This window comes from Podarcis liolepis (genome assembly GCF_965112155.1).
Source record: "Podarcis liolepis genome assembly, chromosome: 5".
Lineage (NCBI taxonomy): Eukaryota > Metazoa > Chordata > Lepidosauria > Squamata > Lacertidae > Podarcis > Podarcis liolepis.
The window spans coordinates 45,296,275-45,310,146 of record NC_139556.1 but is presented as its reverse complement, the minus strand read 5'-3'; the positions used below and the strand labels follow the sequence as shown (position 1 = coordinate 45,310,146).

The 13,872-nt window shown below is 40.8% G+C and overlaps 1 long non-coding RNA gene across 2 annotated transcripts in view; it reads right to left on the bottom strand.

Moving 5' to 3' along the window:
* LOC310708149 overlaps positions 1-13,872 on the bottom strand; it is a 94,530-nt gene that overhangs the window by 18,797 nt on the left and 61,861 nt on the right. The gene's annotated exons all lie outside the window — the stretch shown is intronic.

Here is a 13,872-nt window from a genome sequence, read left to right as displayed (position 1 = left end):
TACCGCTATATTACTAGTTAGCAAGCAGGGTTGGAAACCGTAAGGTAATTTGTCCTTTCATGTACCTTCCAGAATTTTACGGATGAAAATAGGTGCATTTGATTTATATTGAACAGGCAAGTGGTTCCTACTGTGATAGTGTGCAAGCAAACATAAATGAGCTATTGAGAGCCCGTCATGCGCTGAATGCAGTGCTGGAGACTGAACTTCCAGTTGCTCCTCAGGGTCGCCTTGAACATTACAATCAAGTGGCAATGGCAGATACTCGAGTAACTTGCACATCTGCTTTTATTATATAGGAAGTGGGTATTTTCCCCTGTGGAAGGAGACATGTGGACCTTAGATGCACAGGGAATTCAAACATCATTATGCAGGAGAAGTGTGCACTGTCCCTCTTAGAAAGTTCAACTGGGAGCACAAAAACTGAACTCATACACCTGCTGCTTCTGATTTGACAATAATGCCCAAATCCACACTCAGCTATAAAACTTCCTTGCTGGGTGGCCCTGGGGTAAGTCGCAATCTCAAAATAACCCTATTTATAGGGTTATGTTCAGAACAGAAGGAGGGTGGGCATGGAATACCCAATAAGGTTATGAAAAATATCATGGCAAGCCCACTTGCATCTTCATCTCAAATAGGGGCTTCCAATGAATGGGACCAGCATCCTGAGCCAGAAATTTCTGCAAATTTCTGTCAAAATTTGTCTCTTAGCTCAATTTCAGGAGGAAAGATGCTGTGTGATTCTTTCTGTTGTGTGAAGATGATTCAAGATGCTTGAAGAGCTCAAAGAAGACATTGGAATGGTAGCACCAATTTTCCTGCAGAAATTTTACAGTTGTTCAATTCTTGAGCCAAGCCCTGACAATTTGGTTCATGAAATGGTAAGGTTTATCTTCATATTTCAGAGTTCAAAGTCTATTCCTAATGGGGGAAATGGCATTCTGATTTTCCCAAGTTGTTCTGGGATATATGCGCCGAGTGAAATACCCTGATTTACCTCATTTTGCAAATTATGAATTACATACCTCTTTATCAGGTGTGTAGGAAAATGTTCTGAAATGTAAATTAGTAAATTGCTTCAAATCCCTGGAGGAGAAATGCTCAAGAAACAGATATTAATGTTTAACTCCTCCCTGTAAACCTTGTGCTACTTGCAAGGCATCACTAACAGCATCAACCAGGCCCTGTTTCTATAACTGAGAATAGAAGCCAAGAAGATAGGAGGGTACTTTCTATGGCTCAGAGTGGTACTAAGTCTTTCTTTGGAACTCTGCTATCAGCTACACAAGAGGAAAGCCGAATGCTTTATAGGAGATCATGCAGTCCAACCTAAAAGGACTGGCACAGGAGATATTCCAAAATAGGAAAAATTGCATCCAATTCCCAATATTAAAATGAAAGTAGACTATACAACCTCCAAGAGCTCTGATTGCACTAAATAATGATCTCAGGGCCAGTTGCAAGGTTTAGTAAGCAGGGAGTAGAAGGAATGAGATAGGTTTTAGGTTATGTTATGCCTTTAATAGGTCATGCTATATTCTGGATTATGTTATGTTTTATAGATTATGTCTAAATAGGATGAGAGTGTCGGAGATACGTGCAAATGTATATGTGAACCCGGTCTTTGGGTGGGTGTTTGATTTTCGTTGTTGTGTATACTGTGTATATACGGACAATGACAATAAATTTATCTAATCTAATCTAATCTAATCTAATTGCCAATATTGTTGGATTTAAGATTTGTAATGAGGTTATTCAGACTATGCCCCTGTTCTGTCATTACATCAGAAATGCACAATTCAGTAACAAACGTATTCCCAAAGGCATATTTACAGCCATTATTATGGGTTTCCCCCACCTCTAAATGTTTGGACCTCATTTTCTGCGCACCTGCTGTTTGAATCTGTATACGGGTCACTCTGAATTCTACACTACAGCAGAAAATGTTATTTCTTTAAAAACGTATCTGCTTATCTTAAACAAAAATCAGCACAAGAGAGGAAGATTAGATACAAAATACAGCTTATTTCACACTGCTGTCTTGTAGTGCCTTGACATCATAGGCCAAATTTGAAACTTCCTGCTTACATCAGGAACAATGTATTATTGGAGTCACTGACCTGCAGGAAGATGAGCAACAGATCTTTGACTTCCCAAAGCAGAGGCATTTATAACTTCTAAAATGATTGTGTTATCTACTTTGTAACACATAATCTTTCTTTCATACTCACAATATGTTGTTTCTGGTTTTTCTCCTTAAAGAACATTGGTGTGTGATGGCTATTTGATTACAGTAGCTGGGCTATCACTAGGGGTGTATCTGATCACTGCAGAGTGAGGCATTATCATTTTATTATTGACAAGGGTATGTTAATATTGCTTGATAGTCTAGGATGGTCAAAGGATGTCTCTTTATAGGAACTAACTTTTAGAAGATGGTTTGTTGATGCAGCGATCTCCCAAGAATGTTTTGAATAGGAAATCCACCAGGTGGCAAATCTCCCAACCTCATAGCTGGGGGTGGGGGGAAAGTATGGATGAAAGCCTATGGGGCAGTGGATCTGTTGCATGCTATGGGTGTTCACGCAGCTTGTGGCCACCTATGCTCTACATACACTTTTAAATACAGTGGTACCTTGGTTTACGAATGTAATCCGTTCCGGAAGTCTGTTCTTAAACCAAAACCATTCTTAAACCAAGGTGCACTTTCCCTAATGAGGCCTCCCGCCACTGGTGCCCTTCCACCATTCGATTTCTGTTCTTAGACTGAGGTAAAATTCTCAAACCAAGACACTATTTCCAGTTTTGCGGAGTTTGTAAACCAAATCGTTCTTAAACTGGACTGTTCTTAAACCGAGGGTATATATCAAATATTACAAAACACTAGCTTCCATTCACATGCATGGAAGGCAGTGCCATGTTTAATCTGAAACAGGGCCATACTTTTAATGCTGCACCTGAAGTCGCACCTCTTTCCTCCAAGAATGGCAAATTCAATGCATTTGGTCTAGCATTCACTACAACATCTCTCATTGGCTGGGATTACTTCAGGAAATAAGGACCAAAGGGTAAAAAAACTATGGTGCTGAAGTAACCCATGGAAACAATGGCTGTGAACAACTTCAAACAGTGTACTTCCCTGCAAGTAAAAAGCAAATATTTTTTTCTGGAGCTTTTTCATGCCTCTTAAAAGCAGAATGTTCGTCCCAAAAACATTTGCAGGCAAATATTTGACACAGCTCTCATTCTGGAAAAAATGAAGTTATTTTTTCACACCCTGGTTAGCATTTGCCTGTGGTGCTTTTATGCCTATTATCAGAAGTTCACAGGAGCAGCAGAGATTGCCATCTGGGCTCTTCCACTGGCATCCTTCATAACTACTTAAGACTAATAACGCAACATTATAAGCAGGATGGAAAATCTACACGTTTAGAAGTTTGTATACACCACTCATTTAAAGCACAAACCCCAAAAGACTCATGGGAACCATAGTTTACCCACCACAAGCTACAATTCCCAGCACCCTTAATAAAATACAATGCCCAGGACACTTTGAGGGGGTAATGGGTTTTAAATGCATTGTGTGCGCACATCCTAACTGGGGAAAAAACCCAAGAAGAAAATTGTAGGAACAAATGAACAGTTCTCACAACGGAGGGAGGAAAGTAGTGCCCACTTCAAGGACTGCTGGTTTTCAATCTATTCCTAAATAATCTGGAGTTAGAAGTAAGGGGTGAGGTGGTCAAATTAGTTTATTTTCTTAAATTACTGTTCTGCTGTTATCTTTGGAGTGAGCATTTATTTGCTACTGTTGCAAGGGCTGGTATAGGAACTGGAAAAACTTACTTCCAATGCGGAAATGATCTAGTGGGTCTATTTCCAAACCAGGCTCACCTCACCAGTCCTGTCATACCATACCAGTTGATATGGGGCTACATTTGCAATATATTATGAAATAATTTTAATACCTTTTTCCACAGTCATGACATCCCATAAAGAATCCAGGGGAACTGCAGTTAAAGGCATTGAGATTCAATATTATTGGTATGAATGGGGAGGGCAGGAAGTAGGCAGTATTCACACCCTTCTAACCTGCTAGGCTAGCTTCCTTTGTTGAGGTGACAGCCTGGCTGAAAGGCCATTAAGGGAAACAAAGGAAAGGGACTCTGTGTGAGATGACCAGCTTGTAGCTAGTTGGAAGACAAAGCTAGAGATTGGAGTAGAGTTTTGATGCTCGGAACCCCAACCATCATAGGCTCAGTTTGTACATGTGTACATAAACCATATATCATAAAGACACCACAGTCTCAACTGTGCCTCATTTCCAAAAGGAAACATTGCGGTAAGTACCCGGAATCTCGCACTGCTCAGAGATTGAAGTGGCAATAGTAGTGATGATGATGATGATAACATAACCCCATCTTTCCTTCCCCAGGAGCCAGGACAGCAAAACATACAAGTGAAAAAACAATTAAAATATCTACAATTCCAAGAGTGGTTTAATGATAAATCCCTCTTCCCAAGGGAGTGTGGGAATTTTAGCGCTGTGTGGGGAACAGGGATCTTCGAACAACTCTCAGTATCCTTAACAAACTGCAAGCAAACTCCCATAATTATTTGGGGGAAGTCATGTATAATAGTGCTTCAAATGTATGGTTCAAATGTGCTTGAAAAGAGACCTAACATACATGGGACAGAATAGGGTACAGTGAGAGCTCTGTCTTAAGAAACTTGGAAGTGACATCCAGGAAGATGTCTATGTTTGGGCAATGAAACATAAAATAACAAATAGCATATCTAAGGTTTTACTGTTTGTTGAGATGATGAAATCATAATAATTTTCATTACATGCCCTAGATATGGTTGCTAAAATAAGGAAATTCTGAGATGAAAGAGGCACAGAGAGCATCAAAGAAACTATTTAATATGTTCGGGAAAACCATGAATATTCATGCCAATGAAATCACGTTACAACCTAATGGTTGACCACCATGCTGCTGAAATGTAATTCAGGCATAAATATTCGGATACCTTTCTACGGTGACAAACCTCTGGAATTGCAGTGGAAATAAAAGTATATAGCATAACTCATAACCAATGTATTATTCTTGGATGAAACACACATACTAATAGGAAGAAGGGGGAAAGAGTCTTGTCTCTTGCATTGCGAGGTTGAAATTTTCACTGTTGTACAAGATGCAACATCTTGTACAACAGTGTAAATGATGCAACATGTGAGGTTGAACGGCATTCCCCAACTTAGTGAAATATGATCATTAGCAGGCCCACTAGTGCAAGCTTTTAAAGCAGAGTCATCTGTTAAATTCAATTTTATTTCACTGGCTGGTGATTCAGATGAGTCTTTTCCTTCCTGGAATGGTCATCTATGTGCATGATCTTCAAAAGCAGCATTTAGTTGCCAACTTCATTCCCAGTTCTACTCTTACTCACACAGCACACTTGGATCATAATGCCTGGCCACACATAACCCCACAATAAAACAGAATGAAACGTTTATTGCCTACAAATGACATTGTCTCACTGCTGCTGAGACAGCCCAAAGGTTCAGGTCATTCAATTGCTTTGTAGTGTTAAGCAAATGAAAAGAACTGAATTGACCATTCTAATACAAGGGGCCTATTGTGTTCATTCTTGACCCATGCAAGATCACATTGTTATTCAAATATTTTCATAATTGCCCCAATCCAGCGCTCCATGTGTGCTTGAATGCTAGCATAGAGCTCTTATGCACCCCCTTCCCTTTCAATGGATGGAGCAACAGTTCCGCATATGCTAAAATGTGTGCACACAAATATGCACCCTCCCTTTGCATGCCAGGATGCTCTTGTCTATGTGACTGATTCCTGGTTCAAGGCCAATGCCGTGTAAATTTGGGGAGGTGTATAACTGCTATGTTTCCTGGCTGTATCATAGGAAAACACCGTAAATGTTCTATCAGAGGCAATAGATGAATTGCTACTGTGCCCAGCAACTTATGTTTAGTATCACAATTTTTGTTATAATTAGATAATTCTGTTACTGCATTTTTAAGTCTTTCACTTCCACTTCACTTCATGAATATGTAAGAAATATATATAGATAATTTAACCATTGAGTTACTTCACTACCCAGTTCATTTAGCTCTGCAGTGTTGCACAGACTTAATGATGGTTCTACAAATGACTTGCTTGTTAAAGCTCCAAATTTAATAAGAAATTTATTTCTGCTGACAGCTCCACTGTACTTAGCATTCAAAATATCAAAGGACAATTGCCAAATGTTCATAATGCAAGTTGTCAGGAGTGCAATCTGGAATAATGGAATATACATCTTGCAAACTTGCACTTTGATATGGCAAATCACTTGGTCAGCAAGCAAATTGATTCATTTATGATTTCCTATTATTGCAAGTAGTGGGTATGTTTTTACAAGAAGTTCCACTCTCTGAAGACTTGCAAACGCTATCATGTAAAATCACCTACAGAACAATATCAGTTATGAATATCAGTCATACTGAGTATACTGATACCGAGTACATGGATAGAAAATTTGCACTTGCCATAAAATTATTTTCTCACAATTCAAAATGTCACAAAGGATTTAAAAATGATGATGAGATGATGATGATTTGGCTTTCAATTTTGGCTTATTTTCTGCTTAACATTAATCCAAAACACAGGGTCAAATTGCACATTATGTTAACCAGGGGAGCATCCGCTTTTTTAGGGAGAGCACCCAGGAAGTAAGAGGGGTGGGAACACAAAGTGCCCATTGACGTCAAGTGTTATTGGGTTAAGTAGAATAACCATGGGGATATTGTGGAGACTAAAGTCATACTGCACACAGCATTCATATAGGTGCTCTACTTCAACATAAACACTTCTGTGCTTGAATCCTGACTGTACGAGACACTAGGCCAGTTCACATGTACCAATCCTGGATTAGCGCCAAGTTATACATTATGTTAGTCATGCTTTAAAGTAAATGTCTTTAAACAGGCCACTTATTTTGAAGAAAAAAGGCAGCAGTTTAGGAGGTGTGATATTGTCCTTCGCCTCAGGCACATAAATGTCTGGGGCTGGGCCTGCTTACAGTCTTCGCATCTGTTCCGACTGCTGCAGTATCATTTCTCTATATGATTTATTATTATATTCCACTGAATATTAGAGTTCATTTCTTAACCCAGCTGTGCTATACACACCCCACAGTCAGCTGGATCCTTCCATTTGCTTGGGGAAGGAATGCATCAGTGATACCAAAGCTCTGACTCTGTTTTATTTCAGCCTTGATGGGACATCAGGAAAATAATAAAAGAGGATCAAACTGGGACATTAACCGGTAACAACTGACTGAACCTGGTGCTTTTCATTCAGCAAACCCTTTTTGTCCATTTGCAAGTGCCCTTAATTTAGAAAGCAGATTTTTTACTACTATTCTTTGGGCACTGGCACTGACTCAGGACCAGCTATTGGCAGTCCTCTGCTGTCGGCTGGCCCTTGGCAAAACATTTGGTCTGATCTATTCTCAGAAACTCACTTGCCAGCTGTCTAAAATCTATTCAGAGCTCATCTGTGCTTTGGAATTGCTTCTGACCTGAGGGTTATTGTGATTGATAATGTAAGCAGATCTTCAAGAAGATGAAGAAGAACCAGCTAACTATATGATCAACAGGCAAATCCTTGTCAAATGTGTTTAATTGTAGTAGAACCATCCCGATGCCACTTGTTTGGCTACTTATTACAGCACCAAGGCCCCCAAAAACCCTTTCTGCCCATAGCCAGGGAGGTTAAAACATTATGGTTCATCCTGTGGAGGCCGTGAGTATTATTTACGTATTATGGGTGACCCTAGTATTTGAATGCTGCTCACCGTGTGGGTGACTATGAAAACAGAAAGTCTCCAACCAGCTCCTGGAGCACAGTCGACATGAGCAGACATGCCACTAGGGAGGACAACTGTTCACATCCATATCTTCATCTGAGATTAATAGGATGCTGAAATGAATGGGAAGCTGTGGGGGACATCAATCTGCAAATCACACCTCTTCTATTATTCAGATGATATTGCTGGATTAGGGCAATGATCTATCTCCAGGTTGTTATCTCTCTTGTTATTATCTCTCTCAATGGCCATCGTTCTTATTCTAAGTACCACAGGGTTGGTCAGGAATTAGAAGTGTTATGTCTCCCAAGTTATGCATCCTCTGTAAGAGAACCCCCACTCCTAAACCCAGTATGTGATGTAAAACATGTTCAAAAATGATTGGGAAGATGCAAAGCTGTCTTATAGTGAGTCAGATAACCAAATTGTCTAGCTCAGTATTGTTGACATTTTCCAGGATTTTAGGCAGGGGCTCTCCTAGCCTAATCTGAAGTTGCTGGGGGTTCAACCTGGGACCTTTAGTTTGCAAAACATGTGCTCTGCCACTGACCCATGGCTGACCATTAATTCTTCTTAGGTTTTCTAATGCGTTTCATGCTTTGAATTTAAAAGGGCATACACAAGCGAATGAGTATGTTCCATGGCATTCTCAAACCAAGGAATTCTAGTACTGGTTGTGATCAGAAGAGTAGACTAAAGTGTTGTTGATATAAATATAAAAATATAAAATATTTCAAAGGAGCATAGTAAACAAATAAGGTGTCTTGCAAAGTCAGCACTGTGGAGTCTGAAGGACAGCTGAACAACCCGAAAACCAGGCACATGTTAATGTAATCCTTTAGCCTGCAGTTTTGAGAATAAATGCCATGACCCTTCCTCAGTTTTTCTTCAACTCTTAATAGCACATAACTCAGACGTAGTTTCTACCTGAGTGGAACATCTGACTTTGTTTTACAAGTAATTCATTAATGAGTCACCTACATGCCTTAGGTGGTTTATATCCATTATCCCCACTTAACAGTTTGGCCTCAGGATGCCTTTCAATATAAATAATCTTCGAAGATGCTTGTATAGCAGAAATGTGTTTCTTTTTATAGCAAATCTGAAATTAGCTAATTTTATTTGACTTTCTTTCTCGAGATGAGCATGAATTATGAAATACCATACAGCTGGCACGAAATTTACTAATATGGCAGGGCTCCGACAAACTCTGCACAAATACACAGAACACATGTTCCAGTCATTTTTCTCTACATGACTTTTAACTGGTCAGGTGGAGTTTTAAAGTAGACCTTGACGGATGAGAAGTCATTTTAAATTGCATCTCACATTTCAGAAATAATTCTTTAAAGCTCTCGGTACTTCCTCCATGATTTATATTCTTTTTCGTGTAAGTCCTCTGAGAGGGTCAGGAGATCCCAGTTCAAGGAGTAGCTTTGGTATTATCCCACTCCCCCAAATCATCTCCTGCCTGTAGTTTTCTATTAAGGTAAACTGGGAAAAATAAAACATTAACTCTGCTAAAAAGGAATCTTACTTTTAGATATATTGAACCAAATGTATAACATATTGCTTTCCAAGAAAAATGATAACTACTCTAGTGACTACATAAATTGTTTCAATGTTCAAAGTGGAACAAAATTACTAGGCTTCCATGGAGCCAACCAATGGAGTGCAAATGATTCATGCTGTCTACCAAGTATGTGTTGCATTTGTGTTTCCCTCCCTCTTTCCATTTAGGAGCTCAGCTGAGTATCCTGTAAGGTAGGGTAGGCTCAAGGCTTCATGAGCTTTGCCACAGAACAGATATTTGGACCTGGGCTTTCTGAAACAGCAATCGTTGTTGAAAGGTGGAAAGCCTTTACAGGTGGAAAAAGTTATTTGGAACAGACACACAAACCACTCCAGACTTCCAGATCAGTTTGCATTTAAAATAAGTTCACATGAAAATCTGTGAAAATTTTTGCACGCTCTTCACCGAATATACACATTTTTGCATGCAGTTATGTCCAAATATAGGGGACGCAGGTGGCATTGTGGGTTAAACCACAGAGCCTAGGACTTGCTGATCAGAAGGTCAGCGGTTCAAATCCCTGCAATGGGGTGAGCTCCCGTTCCTCGGTCCCTGCTCCTGCCAACCTAGCAGTTCGAAAGCACGTCAAAGTGCAAGTAGATAAATAGGTACCACTCCGGTGGGAAGGTAAATGGTGTTTCTGTGCGCTTCTCTTGTTCACCAGAAGAGGCTTAGTCATGCTGGCCACATGACCTAGAAGCTGTACACCAGCTCCCTCGGCCAATAAAGCGACATGAGCGCCGCAACCCTTTACCTATGTCCCAATATAAGCATTTTTTGCAAACAATTTTCCCTAAAATATTTTTTTTACTAATATAAGTGTTTATAATCATTTCTAATACACCCCCAAAAAACCGTAAAAATATAAATACAGCAAATGAATGCACACTTTTCTCTAATATGCACTTTTCTCCACATTGTGGAACCACACCTGTGAGCAGTCCCGAATTGACCGGGACATTCCAGAATTAAAGAAGCCACCCTAGCTTCTGATTGGATGTCCCATTTTCAGTGCTGAGTTTTTCCACGAGTCAGCTGACTCCTGTGAGAGCTCAGCACGCAAAGATGCACATCTTACATGTGAAAACAGGCACCCAAGACGGAGCCCATTGAGGTGGAGCAGAGGGAGTTTCTGGTGGTGCAGGCAAGGCTGCCACCATTGGCCCCAGAGGCCATGTCTCCTCTGCCTGATATCACCCCCACCAGAGGAAGAAAAGAAGACAACAAAGACAAGGATGGCAATGGGGAAGAGGAGGAGGAGAAGGAGGTGGAGGTACCAGTCTGGCACTCACTGAAGGAGCTGCCTCCGGTAACAGAGACAGGGGGCTGGGGCTGGCAGCAAAAGATACATGTCCCGAATTAATCAGCAGAATGTGGGTAGGTAGGCAGAACTACACTGCAAAACTGGGAGAAGTATGGAGGCCAGCTGTGTTGTGGTTCAATGAGGAAGCCTCACATGCTGCAGCTATCGCTGGGCCACACCATTCCAACTGCAAGTGGGGGGTGGGGTGCGAAGTCTTTCAACAATCTTTCATAAACGCACCCAAACCCTGCACATAATGAAGCTAGCATGTCACTCAAGCATTCCGGTTTTATACATGCAGGTGGTTGTACTAGGGAGGCATTCAAACATACCATTCCCCAACCTAAGTGGTACTGCCCAGCAAGATATGCATTGTACCAGGTTGCTGATAATGTAGTAAAGGTAAAGGTAAAGGTACCCCTGCCCATACGGGCCAGTCGTGTCCGACTCTAGGGTTGTGCGCCCATCTCACTTAAGAGGCCGGGGGCCAGCGCTGTCTGGAGACACTTCCAGGTCACGTGGCCAGCGTGACGAAGCTGCTCTGGCGAGCCAGCACCAGCGCAGCACACGGAAACGCTGCTTACCTTCCCGCTTTAAAGCGGTACCTATTTATCTACTTGCACTTAGGGGTGCTTTCGAACTGCTAGGTGGGCAGGAGCTGGGACCGAAAGATGGGAGCTCACCCCGCTGCGGGGATTCGAACCGCTGACCATACGATCGGCAAGTCCTAGGCACTGAGGTTTTACCCACAGCGCTACCCGTGTCCCATGCTGATAATGTAGTTTGCCTTTAAAAATAATCTTTGAGAGACAATCACTCTCACCCCAAACAAACCCATCACTAACACCTCTATTCAAACCCTCGCTTCCTGCTCTTGCCTAGGACACAGCAAACCCTCCTGAGGTCAATGAGGGTGTTTAGACATCATCTGCAGTGCACCTGGGGAACGGAGTGTAACTGTAGGAATGGAAGCCTGACTGAAATCAGTATCAATTTAAAGACTTCCTACAAAATCAGTACATATTAAGGGCAGCTGCATAAATCAACTTAGCTTTACAGAAGGCTTCATAACTGTATTATTTAATGTAATAATAACCTTGTCCTTTCTCTGTGGGAATGAAGTAAGTGAACATACATTTTCGCTATATATCCCACTATATTTTGATCCTGAAAACAATATAACTTTTTTATTTTACATGCTACACCTTAAGAACAATCTTGTACAACAAACTAAATTTATATTTTCATATAAATTGTAACTCATTTTCAACACCATTTCCTATTATAATATTTATATTTTAATGCTCTCTCATAAATGGTTTTAATTTTGGTCTAGTTATAGTAGTCCATTTCCTTCATGAAGCTAATCCATGGTGTTTTAGCAAATGATAGGTTTTGCCTGTAAATAAATCATGATTCAATTCCCTCAATGCAATTAATTCCACATTCTTATTCCAATATTATAGCTTCTAGTGATCGTCCAGCAAATACTATTGCATACGCTCATTAGCTTTCTTTTCATTTTACAGTATACGATCATTATCTCCTAGGAGGCAAACTAACCACTGTTTGTCCCTAATCACCATTGAATCTAACTATTCTATTTTCTGTGTTGTAATTCTTACCACTGGAAAGCACCTGTGCCTCCAAGACGTCATCTGACAAACTGGGAAACTTTATTCAGGTTTCTTCATTTACCCACAAGAAGGATGAAATTGCCATTTGAATCAGAGCTCTTATTCTAATCCTAACATCCCCTCTTCCTCTGTTATATGATCTAAGAGCATCTTGTAAATCATCTACACTGCTCATCTGCTCATTTTATAATGGCAGATTTTAGTCTCGATTATGTCAAGGTAACAAATTTAAAATGCATGTGCAGGAACTAGGCTTACTTGAGGAATCCATATGCCATCAATGCTCCCAGCTATGTACGTGACACCACAGATTTTCTGAGGAAGATACAATCTTTAAATAATCTTCCCAACAACACTATACTAGCTACTATGGATGTGGAATCTCTGTACACCAACATCCCACACAACGATGGTTTACAAGCCATAAGGAACACCATATCAGATAAAACCACAGCGGACCTTGCCACCAAACTCTGCCAATTTGTCCTTACCCACAACAACTTCAAATTCGGTGATGACCTGTTTCTTCAGATCAGCGGCACAGCAATGGGCACCCGCATGGCCCCACAGTATGCCAACATCTTCATGGCAGATTTAGAACAACGTTTCCTGAACTCCTACCCACTCAAACCTCTCTTGTACCTGCGATACATTGATGATATTTTTATCATCTGGACACATGGTCAACAGACCCTGGACACCTTTCACCAGAAATTTAATGATTTTCACCCCACAATCAACCTTACAATGAATCAATCTATGCAAGAAATACATTTTTTGGACACTACTATAAAAATACAGGATGGGCGCATAGACACCACCTTATACCGCAAACCAACTGACCGACAAACATATCTACATGCCTCTAGCTACCATCCCAAACATACCAAACAGTCCATTGTATATAGCCAGGCACTACGTTACAGCCGCATCTGTTCCAATTCTACAGACAGAGACTCTCACCTAAGGGATCTACAGCAAACCTTCTCAGAACTAAAATACCCAGCAGATGAAGTTAGACAACAGATCAACAGAGCCAGACTGATACCCAGAGAGAACTTGCTGCAAGACAGACCCAAAAAAGAAAATAACAGAACACCTCTAGTCATCACATACAGCTCCCAAGTTAAAACAGTACAACGCATCATCAGAGATCTACAACCTCTCCTGGACAATGACAGTTCTCTTTCTCAAGCTCTGGGAGGAAGACCTTTCATTGCCTACAGACAGCCACCCAATCTTAAACAACTCCTAACCCACAATAATACTACAACCAGACTTAACACAGACACTGGCACCAGAGCCTGCAATAAACCCAGATGCCAACTTTGCTGCCACATACACCCGGACAACACCATTACTGGCCCCAACAACATCACACATACCATCTCAGGACTATTTAATTGCTCATCGTCTAACATTGTGTATGCCATCAAATGCCAACAGTGTCCTTCAGCTCTCTATATTGGACAAAC